The sequence below is a fragment of the Cupressus sempervirens genome, chromosome 9 (assembly GCF_028749045.1).
Source record: "Cupressus sempervirens isolate cs-2001-9-10 chromosome 9, ASM2874904v1, whole genome shotgun sequence".
Classification (NCBI taxonomy): Eukaryota; Viridiplantae; Streptophyta; class Pinopsida; order Cupressales; family Cupressaceae; genus Cupressus; species Cupressus sempervirens.
In genome coordinates this window covers 778,148,862-778,165,259 of record NC_143126.1, presented here as the reverse complement: position 1 = coordinate 778,165,259, position 16,398 = coordinate 778,148,862, and positions in this window count along the sequence as shown.

Sequence of the window (16,398 nt, the reverse complement as noted above, 5' to 3'; positions counted from 1 at the left end):
GTGATTACATTTGCCCCTCTTTGACTAATGTGTGATCGATGTGGGAACACATGTGGTCAAAGAATAGAAAAAGCTTAAAATTATTCATCTAATATGTGATTGATATGGGAACACATCAAATGAAGAAGCCATGATAGCTCTGACTTCAAAGAATGAAGACATTCTCTAGCTAATGTGTGATTGATATGGGAACACATGCAGTCAAAGAGTAAAGAGACTATAATAGTGATGGATGTAGCAAGAATTGAGTGACTAGACTAATAGTGATAGTCTAGAACACTAGTAGATAGATCAAGAGCAAATGGAGGTGGTCAAGCATATGCCCTTGAAAGAGAAAATATTGTCAAGCATAGTAATGATAGATTATGTCTGCCCTCTTGGGATCAAAATTGAAATGGTAGAGAGGAAGTGCAAAAAATAGAAAGATATGACCAAATTGAGATATAGAAAAGTCCATAATGATAGATAGGTGATTAGAACCAAAGGTTGACCATAAAGAAGTGATGGAATGCCCCAAGTTAACAAGAGTTGACCATGAATGATGAAATATGAAAATGAGATCAAATCAATCGAAAAGAATGATGTAGAGGTGAAAGTTGTGAATTGAAGTAGACATGAAGCATAGTAATGGTGAATTCATGGAGGAATGAAGATTCCCCAATGGAGATTCAAGGACTAGACCTCCAACAGTTAGCTAACTGCAAAGAAGAAGGTAGAATGTGAAAATGTGATTTTGACCTGAAAGATAAACTCAAATTTTGATTTCGATCCCGACAACGTATCCAAGATGGAAAAATTAGCTAGGGTCAAAAATAATAAGAGTTACAAAAGGGTGGATAGATGTGATGATAAGGTTAACCCTTTTTATGAAAAAGTATCAAAGAGGCAAAGCAAAATATCAAGAGAGTGAAAAGAAATTATCAAGAAGAAAGTAAAAGATGAGATGAAAGCAGTTAGCTGAGATGTTTAGAAAAAAGATAAAGATAGAGCTCTCCCCATATGAAGGAATACAAGACTGTGCAAATGAATATGCAAATTGGTTTACTAGCAAGGAGTACAAAACATTTAGACTCTAATTTCATCATCGAGCTTTTATAAGATCATACAATCATCACTAGCATGAGCTATGAAGATATAAATATGACCTTATCTAGATGTCGAAATGAGGTGTAAGCATTAAGGCATAAGAAGTTGGAATGACTAGAACACCTATCCCTTTTTAATTTAGCAAGGGAACATAAGCATCAAAGAATAAAAGCTAGGATGACCAGAATGTTTCTTGCAGACAAGCACACCAAACATGCGAGAGATCCTTCTCATGCTAAGTAATCAGGAAGTTTTTTGTCTGCAACGACCCTTGTGTTCGTAACCTGAGATAGAAGTTTGCAAAGGATACTCGTAGTGACCCATATGTTCACTAAGAGGATGAGTATCAATATATACTATAGCATAAATAACTCACCCGAATAGACAAGGAGAAGAACCAACCTCACTAGAGCATCCATATAAAATGAGTCAAGATATACATGGCCATCTAACACAAGAGAGAGGCTCTTATAGTAGACGCTCCTTTTCTATGGATTCATCAGATCATTGGAACTAAACCATCAAGGGAAAAAAAACAAAAACAAAAACAAAATCATGTCCCACAGTCCTTCCTCCTCTAGTTTTAAACATCATCGAGTAGCAAGAGACATGGGACTGAAGAAAAGAAAACATCACATAGTCTTTGTTTATTGCATAAAAATGTGGGATAGTTTTTAATAGCATGTAGTAATAGCCCTTACAGATGAATACAAGGCCAACATTGGGATGTTTCTCTAAGTGTGTGCCGAGATGAATATTCTCAAGGTCTATAAAAATGCACTTTGGGGGCCCAAAAGGACACCTGGGCCTTGAGAAAGATGAAATAAGACCTCAAAAAGGTACTTTGATCCAGAAAAGCTATTTTGAGGGCCTAAAAAGGATGCCTAAGGCCTTGAAAAAGGAAAAATAGGATCTTGAAAAAGATGCTTTGATCCAAAAAGGATGCCTAGGGCCTTGAAAAAGGCAAAATAGGATCTTGAAAAAGATGCTTTGACCCAAAAAGGATGCCTAGGGCCTTGAAAAAGGCAAAATAGGGTCTTGAAAAAGATGCTTTGACCCAAAAAGGATGCTTGAGCACTAAGAAAGATGAAATAGGGCCTTGAAAAAGGCACTTTGACCCAAAAGGATGCCTAGGGCCTTGAGAAAGATGAAATAGGGCTTGGAAAAAGGCACTTTGACCTAGATGAGCCTTGAAAAAGGTGCTTGAGCCTAAAAAGGCACTTGATGGGCCTTGAAAAAGGTGCTTGGGCCTAAAAAGGCAATTTATGGGCCTTGAAAAAGGTGCTTGGGCCTAAAAAGGCACTAAAGGGGTCCAAAAAGGACACTTGGGCCTTGAAAAAGGTGCTAGAGGGGCCTAAAAAGGTGCTTTGGGCCTAAAAAAGCACTAGAGGGACCTAAAAAAGTGCTTTGGGCCTAAAAAGGCACTAGAGGGGCCTAAAAAGGTGCTTTGGGCCTAAAAAAAGGCGCTAAAGGGGTCCAAAAAGGACACTTGGGTCTTTGAAAAAGGCACTTTGGGCGTAAAAAGGCACTAGGGGGGCTTAAAAGGCACTTTGGGCCTAAAAAGGCACTAAAGGGGTCCAAAAAGGAAACTTGGGCCTTGAAAAAGGCGCTATAAGGGGAGCCAAGCTCTTATGCTTATGCCTACTTATTCTGTGCCCCCAGTTGTATGAGGATGAAAGAATCCAATGGATATCGAGGCTTTCAAGATAGCATTGATATATTTGTTGAAGGTGGTTAGACTAATCATGGCTACTGCAACTTAAATGAGGCTAAAAATCCTTCTTGATTCACATTAATAATGGCTACATGGAAGGAAGGCGATGGTTGTCTTTTGTGGCATCTCTTCCGCTATTCGAGTTGTGCTAGATTTTTCAAAGCCTAGAATTATGTTTCAAGACATTACCACGCTTCTTCTTAATATTAGAAATTGGGAGGAATATTGGGGTGGTGTTAAATGTTTCGAGCTTTTACGACCATGTTTGGCAATTTTGACCCCCTTTTGAATGTATTAGGCTTTTTGTGGAATTTTTTTGATAATTTTAGATAATTTTTTTATTTTATTTTATTTTTGGCAATTTTTGAATTTTTTTGATATTTTTTGGCAATTTTTTTTTTTCTTTTGTGGTAATTTTTGAATTTTTTTGGCATTTTTAGGTAATTTTTAATTTTTTTAATTTTTTTTTTGGGTCTATGGGAGTGAAACGGAGGATGTGAGTGAGATTTGGTGGAATACGGGGTAACTAGGACCACATGAGGTACCTAAAGAGGCAATGAAGGGAGTTTATGATGCCAAGTGGGTTGACTAAGGGCTAAAATAAATGTTGGAGATCATTGCCCAAAGTGGATAGCACAGATGTGCATTGATTTTTCCAGAATTCATGTCTATGGTATCTCAATACATAATCAAACTCCATGTTTCCTCTAAGCCACAACCTTCCTTCTCTCTAGCTACCCCTACTTCCATCCATTTCTAATGCTGAGCAACCATTGATTGGCATAGTAGAACTTAAAACCCAAAGTATTTGTCAATTGGGTGTCTATGAAATTAATTCTAGATCAAATACCAGCCTAATAGACTACTCTAGTCCAGGCTATAAGCTTTGGAGCCCTAGATAAACAAATACTTTTGCACCAAATACCTCTGAATAATTCAACTATAAATGCTACCCCTTTCTCTTATTCCTATCTTCTATTAATTGCAATGGAAAGCCACAAAGAACCAAAATTTGTCTCAGAGATGAAAAATCAACCATTGAACTACAGCCTTTTTCAGCATTCAAGGCCTTGTGTTGTTTAGGGAAGTCCAAAAGTGCTATCTCTTGCCCCTTTTTAAATTAGAGATGGTGTTCTTACTTCTTTTGTACCATTTTTTTTTTTGGGGACCTTTTGCAATTTTTAGGATTTTTTTAGGATCATAGATATGTACAAGATAGTTGAGTAGTAAGCCTTTAAGCATAGAACTTCTTTAAGTGTAGAACATTGATAGGCTCTACTAGCTCTTCACCTTCGAGAGTAGACAACTGATAAGCCCCAGACCCAAATGTTGTTGTGATAATGTATGGGCCTAACCAATTAGGTTCAAACTTTCCTTTTTGCTCCCTATGTTGATTTTTTGAATTTTCTCTAAGCACGAGGTCACCAACTTGAAACTCATGTGGATGAACCTTCTTGTTATATTGAGCAAACATGTGCTTCTAATAAGCTCTCATGTGATCAAAAGCTACCTTACAGTACTCATCAAGAGTCTCTAATTCATGTATCTGCATAGCTCTGTGGTCTTCATCAGTTATCAACCCATGTAAAGAGACTCGCAAGGAGGGGATCTCTACTTCTAATGGGAGAATAGCCTTAGAGCCATAGAGTAAATAAAAAGGTGTGGCCCCTGTAGGAGTATAGATGGTAGTTCTATAGGCCCAAAGTGCTGGATTTATCTATAGATGCCAATCTCTCCCAAACTTATGAACTGTACGATGCAAGATTTTCAGCAATGTTTTATTGGAGGCCTTAGCTTGGCCATTCCCTTGGGGATAGTAAATAGAGGACCAATGTTGTTTGATTCGAAACTTTTTGTACAATTACCTTAGGTCCTTATTCTTGAAATTCCTTCCATTCTTCGTAATAATAGAGGATGGGATACCATATCGGCAAATGATGTGATTTAGTATAAACAGTGCAACATGTTTTCCTATAGTAGCAAATAATGTTGCAGCTTCAACCCATTTAGTGAAATACTCTGTTGCTATGATGATGAATTTATGACCGTTGGATGAGCTTGGATGAATCTTTCCTACCAAGTCAAAGGCCCTTTGCTAAAATGGCCAATATGTCACAGAAGGGATTAATTCTTGCCCAAGAGCATGTACCAAGTTTCCATGGAGCTGACATTTCTGGTAGGACTTCGCATAGCAAACATCATCAGCTTGCATGGTGGGCTAGTAATAACCCATCCTAAGCAATTTTTGGGCAAGTACAAGGCCATTATAATGTGCCCCATAAATGCCTTTTTGGACTTTGGAAAGTTCCTTTTCAGACTCTTCTAGCTCTAAACACCTAAGCAACATTCTATCTAGACCCTTTTTATACAAGTCACCAGAGACCAAATTGTAATGTGAAGCATTACGAAGGAGTTGGCATTTTTGGTTGTGTGTGAGGGTTTCAAGGACAACCTGATCACACAAGTAGGAGAAGATAGCTACATAGCGGGAGGAATCATGACCTACGATAGTGTAGATCACATAGGTATCCGAGGAATCATAGGTGGGATGACATAGTTCTTCCACCAAGAACTCAAATTGTGATTCATGTTCTTGCAGTTGGAGTATAGATGCTAAGGTGGTCATAGCATTGGAAACCTTTTTTTTTTCTCGAGCAATCTATTGGAATGTTACAAAGGTAAAATAATTCCTTAGAGCATCTATCAATTTTTCATAAGGGATCAACTTGTCATCTTTTGTCTGATATTCATTATTCACTTTGTTCACAACAAGTTGAGAATTGCCATAGATGTGTAGTTCAGTTATTTGCCATTCAAGAGCCATTTTGATCTCATTAGTTAAAGCTTCATATTTTAACATGTTGTTTGTACAAGGGAACAAGAGTTTGTAAGATTTGGGAATCATATATCCATGAGGGGAAAGAAACAAGATACTTGCTCTAGCTCCATTTTGAGTATGAGACCCATCAAAAAACATCTTCCATGTTCTCTCAGTGATGTACATGATTGAGGCATCTGGAAACTCAATTTGCATAGGTGTTGTATCTTCAAGTGGAAAGTTAGCCAATTGGTCAGCTATGGCCTGCCCTTTGATTGCCTTATGTTCAACATAATGAATGTCAAATTCAAAAAGAATCATCATCCATTTAGCAAGATGACTAGTGAGTGCAACTTTACTTAATAGATATTTCAAAGGATCTATCTTAGCAATCAAGTGAACTATATGTGCCAACATATAATGTCAAAGTTTTTGGGAAGGAAATACTACAGCAAGGCATGCCTTCTCTATACTTGTATAGTTTCTTTCATAAGCCACCAAAGTTTGACTGATATAGTATATGGCTCTTTCTTTACTTGTCTCATCAATTTGGGCAAGAAGTGCTCCTAGAGAAGAATTTGTAGCTGAAATATACAGAATCAAAGGTTTACCTAGGATGGGTGTCATCAAAACTGGAGGTTTTGCCAAGTAGCCTTTGAGTTGATCTAAACTCTGTTGACAGTCACTATTCCAAATATGGGTAGATCCTTTATGTAGATTTTTATTGAAAGCTTGAGCCTTATTAGCCAATTGAGAGATAAATCTTCTTATGGATTGTAGATGTCCTTGCAGACTTCTAAGCTAACTGATATTCTTTGGGGGAGGCATATTCATGATAGCTTGGACCTTTTTAGGATCAACCTCAATGCCTTTTTCTGAAATGATATAACCTAGCAATTTCCTAGAAGTGACACCAAAGGCACATTTTTTTGGATTTAACCTAAGTTGAAATTGTTCCATATGGTCCAATATTAGACTAAGGTCTCCAACATGTGTGTCTCATTTTTTAGATTTAGCTAGTGTGCCATCAACATAATCTTCCATGTTTTATGCATCATATCATGGAAGATGGTTGTCATTGCTCTTTGATATATAGCACCAGCATTTTTAAGCCCAAAAGGCATGACGTTCCAGCAAAACGTACCCCATGCACATGTAAAATCTATCTTCTCTTGGTCTATTGGAGCTATCTTGATTTGGTTATACCCAGAAAATCCATCCATGAGAGAGTACATCTCATAACTCACAGTCATGTCCACTATCATATCAATATTTGGTAGTGGAAAGTCATCCTTGGGGCATGCTTTATTGAGGTCTCTAAAATCAGTACAAACTTGGATGGATTTGTCATACTTAGAGATAGGCACAATGTTGGAAATCCATTCTGCATAATCAATGACTCTGATAAAGTTTGCACTTAATAGTTTTTCCAATTTCGCCTTGACCAGTAGGGCCACATGTGGATGCATTTTTCTCAACTTTTGTTTGACAGGCTTCACATCTGGGGAGATTGATAAGTGATGCATGATGAGATCTGTATCAAGCCCTAGCATATAGAAGTATGTCCATGTGAAGTTGATCTTCTTGTTTTGGAAGAATTGAGCAAACTATGTCTTTTCCTTGTTTGACAAGGATTGAGCTACATGAATTATCTTAGAACATTCTTTTGTACCCAAGTTGATAGGTTGCATAGGTTCAATGAGAACTAAAGATCTTTCTTGGAAATAGTTTTGTAGGCTACCAAGTACCTCATCTGCAAGTGCCTTAGGGAGGTTTTCACCATTAGATACGTCTTTATTTTTACTTTTTTGAGGATCAGGCACTGCCACAATGTGGTTTTTTCCATCTGACTACTTATTTTTTCTTTCAATTTTTTGACTGCAGTACTTGATATCTGATTCTATCATGTTAACCATGGGTTCACTGGTGGAAGAAGTGAAAAGTTCAATGGCATTTAGGTAACTAGTGATCTCATAATCATTTTGGAAAGATCGTATTTTAGGTCTTTAATTTTGGAGAGACCAATCTATGAGATCTGGGTGAATTAGTGAGAGTGAGGTAGAAGTTTTGATGTGATTGATATGGAAGGAGTCATCTCTGGTGACTTGTGAACGTGAGCCTATAGAAAATGTTGCAAAGGAGTCTAGCTCAGGAATAGAGCTAGAGGGACTAGCGTGACCCATTGAGACATGTTGTAAGTCAAAGGCATCTGACCCTATACTAGACCATTCAACTACACTTGGTTGGGTTACATAGGCATGAATTACATCCACCCCTAGCTCACAAGATGCGTCTGATAGACTTTCCCGCTCATGCTCATGAGAATATGTACTCTGATCCCTAGCTATGAGAAGAGCAATATTTTGTCTAATTTATCCTTTGTTCATGTCCTCAGGAGTAGATTCTACTGATTCCTATTGTTGGGAAGTGGAAGCTTCCTCATCATTATTAGTGGTCGATATTTCTTCTCCCCAAAGGAGGGAAGTGAGAGGGACAAAGTCTTCATCTCGTGAAGTAGTAGCAATCATGGGAGGGTCATCATCCTTCAATTCACTAGATATGGGAAATCTTCGACCATGTGTTGGTATGTCATTTTCTAGCCCAAAGCCTAAATCAACATTGTCTCGAGTATCATGACCTTGAGTGTGACTTAAAGGTTCAACTAGAGCATTTTTATGACCAGTTAAGGACCCATGGCCTTGAAAGCCCATTTTTGTCAAAAATTTATAGCCTTTGCCATATCTTTTAGGAGAAATAGGAGTAGTCACAGTAACTTCTTCATCTTCCTCTCCTTTGTAGATCCAATCCTTAATGATTTGTTCTTCCTTTTCTACCTCTAGAGGTACTGATGATGGCACAAAAGTGCCAAAAAGTGTCATAGTAGAAGCGGAAGGCTTCTTTGTGGTAGTTGGTTTCACATAAGATTGAGGGGAAACTGGAAGAGTAGCAATAGAGTCCAGAGTGTACTCACCCATACCAAGGCTCATCATTTTCAGTTTTCATTCACACTCTATAAAGGATGGTGCTGGTTCATGAGAAGAGCGGTTGTGTGGAACCAGCATTTCAATAGTAGACAATGTGTTGATGGACATCGAGTTGTCACCGAGAACAACTATCTTGGTACCATTGAATGGGAACTTGATATACTGATGGTAAGTAGAGGGCATTGCTTGCATGTCGTGAATCCATGGTCATCCCAACAACAAGTTATATGCAAGAGGTATATCTAGGACTTGGAAGACAACATCTTTTTCCACCAGACTAACTCAGATTGGTAGGACAATTAAACCCTTAGAAGGTCGTTCAACCTCATCATAGGCTTTTATGGTGATTTTGCATCTAGGATCAATGGAAAATTTTGACATGCCCAATTTTTGTATCACATTGAATGAGATAATGTTTAACCCTACACTATTGTCTATTAGGACTTGGCGGACGCAAGTATGGAAGATTTGAACTTCGATGTGGAGAGAAAGGTTATGGGGATGACTAAGAGCTTGATCATCTTCTTCAAAAAAGGCAAGATAGTGAAGTGAGGAGATTTGGTTCACCATAGCTTGGAATCATTCTGCATCAATTCCTATGGGAACGTTGGCAGAGTGTAAAGCTTTCTCAAGGATATTCTTGTGGAGAGGTGACAACTCTAATAACTCAAAAATGGAAATTTGTGAGGAGGTCTTTTGTAGTTGATTAACAAGGTCATACATAAAGGTAGAGATAGTTGATGAACTAGTTGGCTTAGCACTTGGTTGCTTAGAAACATTGGCTCCTCTAAGGACAACTTTTGGATTGGTTCTAGTAACAACATTCAGTTTATCACCATGAGATGAAGGAGTAGCCCCTCTAAGTATAATCAAGGGTTCATGTTTAGTAGAATCTTGTGTTTCAATAGAACGAACACCTCTTAAGATAAATTTTGGTCTTTCATCATTAGTACCATAGTCATCATATCTGGGCCTCATCCTATTAACACTCTCACAAATAGGTTCAAGCATAGCAATGAGATTGTCAGTATTAGCATATGTATAGTTGATTTTAGCATCATGATTCTTTGTTCCTAAATTTTTATTGGTGTTTGAACTTTCTCCTTGATTATATTTAGGTAAAGGTTTGTTGAAAGCCTTATGATCTGAGTTTTTAGTGAACCCATCCACACCAATCTTCCCGTCCTCGATGAGATCTTGAATAATGTCTTTTAGTTTAAAATAATTATTAGTTGTATGGCCTTTGTTTCTATGATAGTTGCAATAATCATCATCTCTCCACCAAGGATATTTAATAGCGGGATCATATGCTCTAAAGTTGTCAGGTAATGTGATGATCCCATGTGCAAGTATGGTTTTGATGATAATCTCATATGAATCTCCGAGAGGAGTCAAGACATGCTTGGGTTTTTTTACAAGCTTGACCTTGTTAGAATCTTTTTTTGTAGATACCCCTTGTTCCTTTGTTGCAAGTAGAGCGCTAGCCGAGTTGAAAATGGATTCTTTAGTCTATGGAACACCACAACACCATCATTTACCACATACTTGTTCTTATTCCAAGATTTATTCTTATCTTTCCAATTACCATTATATTTATCCTTGATAATAGTAATCTCACCCTTCTTAATGGTAGCATCTTCTATACAAAAAGCACTTTCAACCATATCATTAAAAGTGAGGTAGATTTGTTCTCTCAAGTCATAATGCAATTCTGGAATGAGACTAGACACAAAGATATCAATCTTCTCATGTTCAGGTAGTTGTCATGGGTAATTTGAATACATCTTTCTCCACCTTTGTAAATAAGTAACAAAGGATTCTCCTACTTTTTGTTTCATGTTGCACAAGTCTAGCATAGTGATAGGATGTGAGATATAGGAATAATGTTGGATAAATTGTTTCACTAGCTCATCAAAAGATTTAAGAGGAGGTGTGATCTTGGTGAACCACTCTATGGCCTGACCATTTAAACTTCTTGGAAATTATTGCATGAGGTATGTATCATCATTTATAACATCCATATGAAGTGCATAGAATTATCTTATATGGTCATGAGGGTCTCCATTACCATCATACTTATCATACTTATGGATGTTGACATCTCTTGGGAATGGTATCATGTATAAATTCTTATCAAATGGCAACGCACATATCAACTCTATAGTTAATGAGGTCTTAGGTTTTCCCTATTCTTTCTTTAATTTGGACATTTGTATTTCCAAGTCTTGTATTCTTTGCATAGCTACTTCAAGGGGAGTGGGCTCCTTCTTTTGAACTAGATTTTTTACATCAAAATTAGGTGGTAGCTTGACCCCTTTGGAAGCAAGATGCATGAAGTATTGATCACCATTTTCTTCCAGTGACTTAAGCATCAATTTTTGAAAGAAATCATCTTGTTGAAAATTTATGAGATCTTCATTGGTTATCTCCATGTCTATATCACTCTCATGGTGGGACTTATGGGATTCATGTCCATGTTGAGATGATTTAGGAGGTGATATGAAACCACCATGACATGACCATGGAGTTATAGGGGGAGAATTACCCCCGTCATCTCCATGATTACCAAAAGGATTTATGTTGTCATTATTTTGAGGCTCACTAGTACTTGGCCCTCCAAAAATGTTGGCATTAAATCTCATGGCAAAGATAGAAGCTTGTTCATCCATATAAGCCGTTTTCTCTCTCTCTCTCTCATCATTGTAACATTTCATTGTTTGCAAAAAATTCTTCGATTCGTCAATTCCTTTCCTCTCTACTCATTGTGAGAGACATACTATTTTTCAATCTATTAGTAGTGAGAGGAGTGTCTAGAGTTCTGCCAAACTAGTTCATAGAGTGGTTATCCCCCTCTACGTCAAAAATAGGTTGAGAATTGAAGTTTTGTTTGTGTGAGCATCTAGTACGAAAGGGTAACTCTGTAAAGCTAAAGGAAGGGTGGTTTCCTTGATTAATTTGCAACCTAGTTATAACCGGCATGTAAAAAGCACAATGCTCAACTAATAGGACAACACAAGATCACTAGAAGTCCACACCAAGAAGAGAAAAATGTTTTTTTAATGCAGGAATTAAGCATAGCAGTGAAAATGGCATCTAAGCAAGTTACGACACCAAGGACTCGAGCCAAAGGAGCAGCAAGATAGCTGCATAGCCAAGAAGGCAAGTGAAAAAATAAGTGAACAATTTCTCAACTTAAGTGTGTAATCTATGCATCAAGGAAGTACTTTTAGCTTAGATTGGCTTAGAACACACTAATTATGAACTAGAGTAATAGGAAATGCCTTAAGATAGCCTCTCACAGAATTTAAACCAAGTATAATGAGGAATCAGGATGAAAATTTATCAGCAAAATGTTGCGGATGACACTTTTCTCAATGGAAGGGCTTACACTTAGTAGCCACGCGATAGTCTTAGGTATTGTTGAAAGATATTGTGAATGGTACTTTTCCAATAGGTTGTTTTGTTTTTTTTTGTCTAGACACAAAGTAACACTAAGTAGTAATCAACAAGCATTTGGTTTGAAAATAGTAGGGGCAATTACATGTCTTAATCAGTTGAACAAGGGACAAAGCAACCTTGCCAACACACAGTTGTGATATTTGAAAATAATGAAAGTCTATGAATTCTATCATTGTGTTTGATCTTCAAGAACATTTACATAGGTCATTCACAATTGAAAACATATGCCAAGAAAATCTACCTAAAATTCATGGCTCATTACTCAACAATTTGGCCCATACCAAGTGCCCTCAAGGGACACAAATGGTGAGTGTAAAATCTTGAGGAGATCTGGGTAACCCACTAGGATCAACCTTGCACCCAGAAGTTGAGTGGATAAATAGGTTAGCTACTAGCCTAGGGTGTTTAGAAAGGATTTACATTCATAGCACTCCTCTTGTCCCTGATACAGGGCCCCTCCCATTATGGTGAGTAACCAATCTCGTGACCACAAGAGTACCTTAAGCATTCCTCCCTAGTGATCTCCTCGTGGTCAAAATTTGGGTAGACAATAATCTATCATTACTATGCTTGACAACATTTTCTCTTTCAAGGGCATATGCTTGACCACCTCCATTTGCTCTTGATCTATCTACTAGTGTTCTAGACTATCGCTATCAGTCTAGTCACTTAATGCTTGCTACATCCATCACTATTATAGTCTCTTTACTCTTTGACTGCATGTGTTCCCATATCAATCACACATTAGTTAAAGAATGGCTTCATTCTTTGAAGTTAGAGCTATCATGGCTTCTTCATTTGATGTGTTCCAATATTGATCACATATTAGATGAATAATTTTAAGCTTTTTCTATTCTTTGACCACATGTGTTCCCACATCGATCACACATTAGTCAAAGAGGGGCAAATGTAATCACCTAAAAATGGTTACCTAGACCATAAACCCCATTCTTGCATTTCTTGCTAATGTTATCAAGTGTTTGATCACAAAAATAAAGTAAAATCAATTTATTTGATTTTAACCTGTAATTTGACCATCATATCCTAAAAACATATTTGATTAAAAGAATTTTCTCCCTTTTATTTCAAATATAATTCTCAAAAATCCATCCACATATTTCTTATTTCATAAATAAAAGAAATGCATTTTTGTCTACAAATGAGCCTTCTATTTTGTCTACACATGAAGGTGTAATTTTCCATGTGTAGAGCCCTCTATTTTGACAAAATATTTTGTCTACACATAAAGGTGTAATTTTCCATATGAAGAGCCTTCTATTTTGACAAAATATTTTTTCTACACATGAAAGTGTAATTTTCCATGTGTTGAGAAGCCTCCCATTTTGAAAAAACAAAATCATTTTCTACAAAAATGCATAATTTTCTATGAGTGGAGCCTTTTATTTTGAATAAGGATATTTTAATGTCAAAAATTAGGCAAGGATTATTCTCCACCCTTGATTAACCATTTCTTTTCTTTTGATCTCAACCATCCAATTTTCTTTAAAAAGAGGGCTCTCTCCTCATATCAGGACATGCTCTTGAATATTGTTATGCTGCAGGTTTTCTAACAGGTTTCTTAGAGCTTTGTGGAGAACTTCATTTTCTTGTCTTAATTCCTTCATACCATAGCATTTTAGCTTAGATTCATATTTGCATGCTAGTCTAGTTCCCATTTTGCAATAATTCTATCTCACATAGCTTAATAGTTGGTTTATAATACTCTCATCCATGCTTAGAGTAGTTTCACTTTGCATTCTCATCTTAGCTTAGTTTTCATCTTACATTACATCATTGAGGCATATTTGGTGGACATTTGCACTCTTGCATCTTGTCTCTAAAAGAACCTCCCATTGCATGGTTTACTAGCAAGAAGCACATTTCTAAGACTCAACTGAGAGCTTGCATATTCAAAATCTTAACTTCTTGCACTCCATGGATAGGGAGCTCTAAGCCAGCATCTAAGCATTCCAATTTCATGGAATACCTTGGATAGAAGGGTTTAGAGTGTTACACAAATATAGTGTACATTTTTGGTGCCCACCGTGGGGGCGAAACCAAGTTTCTAGCTCCATTTTTCTTATTTAAATGTTAGTTGCATTCTCATTTATGATTTTTATAGCAACTCATTAGATCTAATCAATTGGTTTTTCACTTGATTCTCATTTTGTTATTAAGGCTAACTCTCATGTAGGCTGGTTGAGGATCAAAACAATAGAAATTTGAAAGATTTACTCATATCTTCCAAACCATTTTTCATACGAGTCTGAATTTTTTTTTGGAGGGTGGTGATAGTCTAGAAAGACTTGAGTCTAAAATTTAGACTTATTCACCTTGATTTGCATGATTTGTAATGATTTCTTTTTTTTTCACAAAAACACAATTTTGGGTGAAAACTAGTGAATTTTTCAATAAACTCTACATTTTTGGATAGGTCTACAAATTATAGAGGGGGTTATTTCTTTTCATTTTTAATTTCTATCTCATATCAATGCTCAAATAGTCGATTTATTAAAAATGGTCTGTTTTAATAAAGTGGGTCCCACATGAGTAAATGAGTAGATGCAACTGAAATTCTTACATTTTTAGAAACCTCTCTCATTTTTAGTAGGGTTCTCTTTTTTTTAATTTTATTTTTGAAGCTGAACTCATGAGAAATAAATCAAATCTTGTTGACTAGTCAAAAACAAAGAGTGAAAAAGAGATCATTTTGTGATTAGCTTGCAATTCCTTGCATACACTTGGTGAAATGGGATAACTTGAATGTTTGAGAAAACTAACCACTTTGTGTTTCCAATCTTATTTGGTAACTATGCCCTAACCCATATTGTTTTGTAAGGATTTTCTCATTACTTGCTCGTTAAGCGCAAAGCAAATCAACAAAAAAAAAGGAGCGCATGCCAAAGAAAAACTCTTAAATGAATTTGCTAAATATTTCTTGCAGAACGCATGTCAAAGATTTAAAAAAATAAACAAACAAGGTGAAGACCCTTAAAAATGTGCCGAGCCTTTGCTAGCTTCGAACAAGGTAAGCCTAAACTTTTGTTCTTTGCTTAAATTGTGGCATTCATTTTTGAAATCTAGCCTAAGTTAGGAGGGTTAATTCACTTTCATGTGCGACACTGTAGTAGTTGTTTTCATTTCCTAGGCACATTAAACCTATGATTGAGGTTCTTTGGTGATAGGAGAGTATTCTCTTCACCCTTGTGGTGAATCAAAAATCTTGACCCACCTTTGTGTAATTTTCCATCTATATATGGATTCCTCATCCATCTTCCTATCCATAATGGGAAGTATACTTGCACCTATACTTAGTGTATCTTCTTCCTAAAGGGAGAAATATTTTTTTTAGGCATTGGATTTTTTTTGTCTTCATGACATCCTTGCAGGAGATTATTCAATATGGGGGGATACCATCATGTATTTTTTCTTATGGGGGATATATTCTTGTACATGCATGATGTATGGGGGATCTTGATTACTCCATACTTGCATGCATTTTGTATTTCTTCATCTCTCTTTTTGGAGGAGGTTTTCCCTCTTTCTCCATTTTCAAAGAGATTGCATTGCATAGCATTTTATGTAGAGCATTAGATTTGTACATGGGTAACTAACCTAGTAGTTAAGACCCACATTGCATCTTACATATAGCTTTGTGAACTTAAGTACATTTCTCTAAGTTTCACTTAATGGGGGGTGTTAGTGTAAAAAAATTCATTATTATTACACTTTACTTAAGTTTACTTAGGTTAATACATTATTATATTATTTTTCATGTAGAAATCTAGGAGTATGCATAGTCATATGAGTTGTCTTGTTGACAGTGCAGGAGTTTGCATATTCATCTAAGTTGTCATGTAGATAACATAGTTGTTTGCACTCCAATTGAGCATATGGTGTTTACAACATCTCTTTACAAGATACACCTATGTAAGCTTATCCTCTCATCATCACACAAACTCTTGTGCTCAATGGACGATAATCCACTCTTGGTGGACATGTGCTTAGTTGTGAGGCTTATCACTTTGCTAACTACTAGTCATTCTAGATGCCTTTATATATAGGCACTTCTAGTGTTTATTTATGAGTTGTTCATTTTCATATTGTTATTATGATCATACATTATTGGTCCGTATTGTGCTAAGTTCTTGAGCTTCTTAATCTTGACATCATTTCTCTCTAAGGAAAATTTTACATGGTACTAGAGCTATACCAAATTCTTATAACTAGAAAAGAATTTTACTTGATTCTAATTGATTTTTTTCTCAACTTTCACTGACTTTTCTTGGCTCCTACTATCTACTCGGTCAAGATTTGCAGACAAACTTTGTATAACT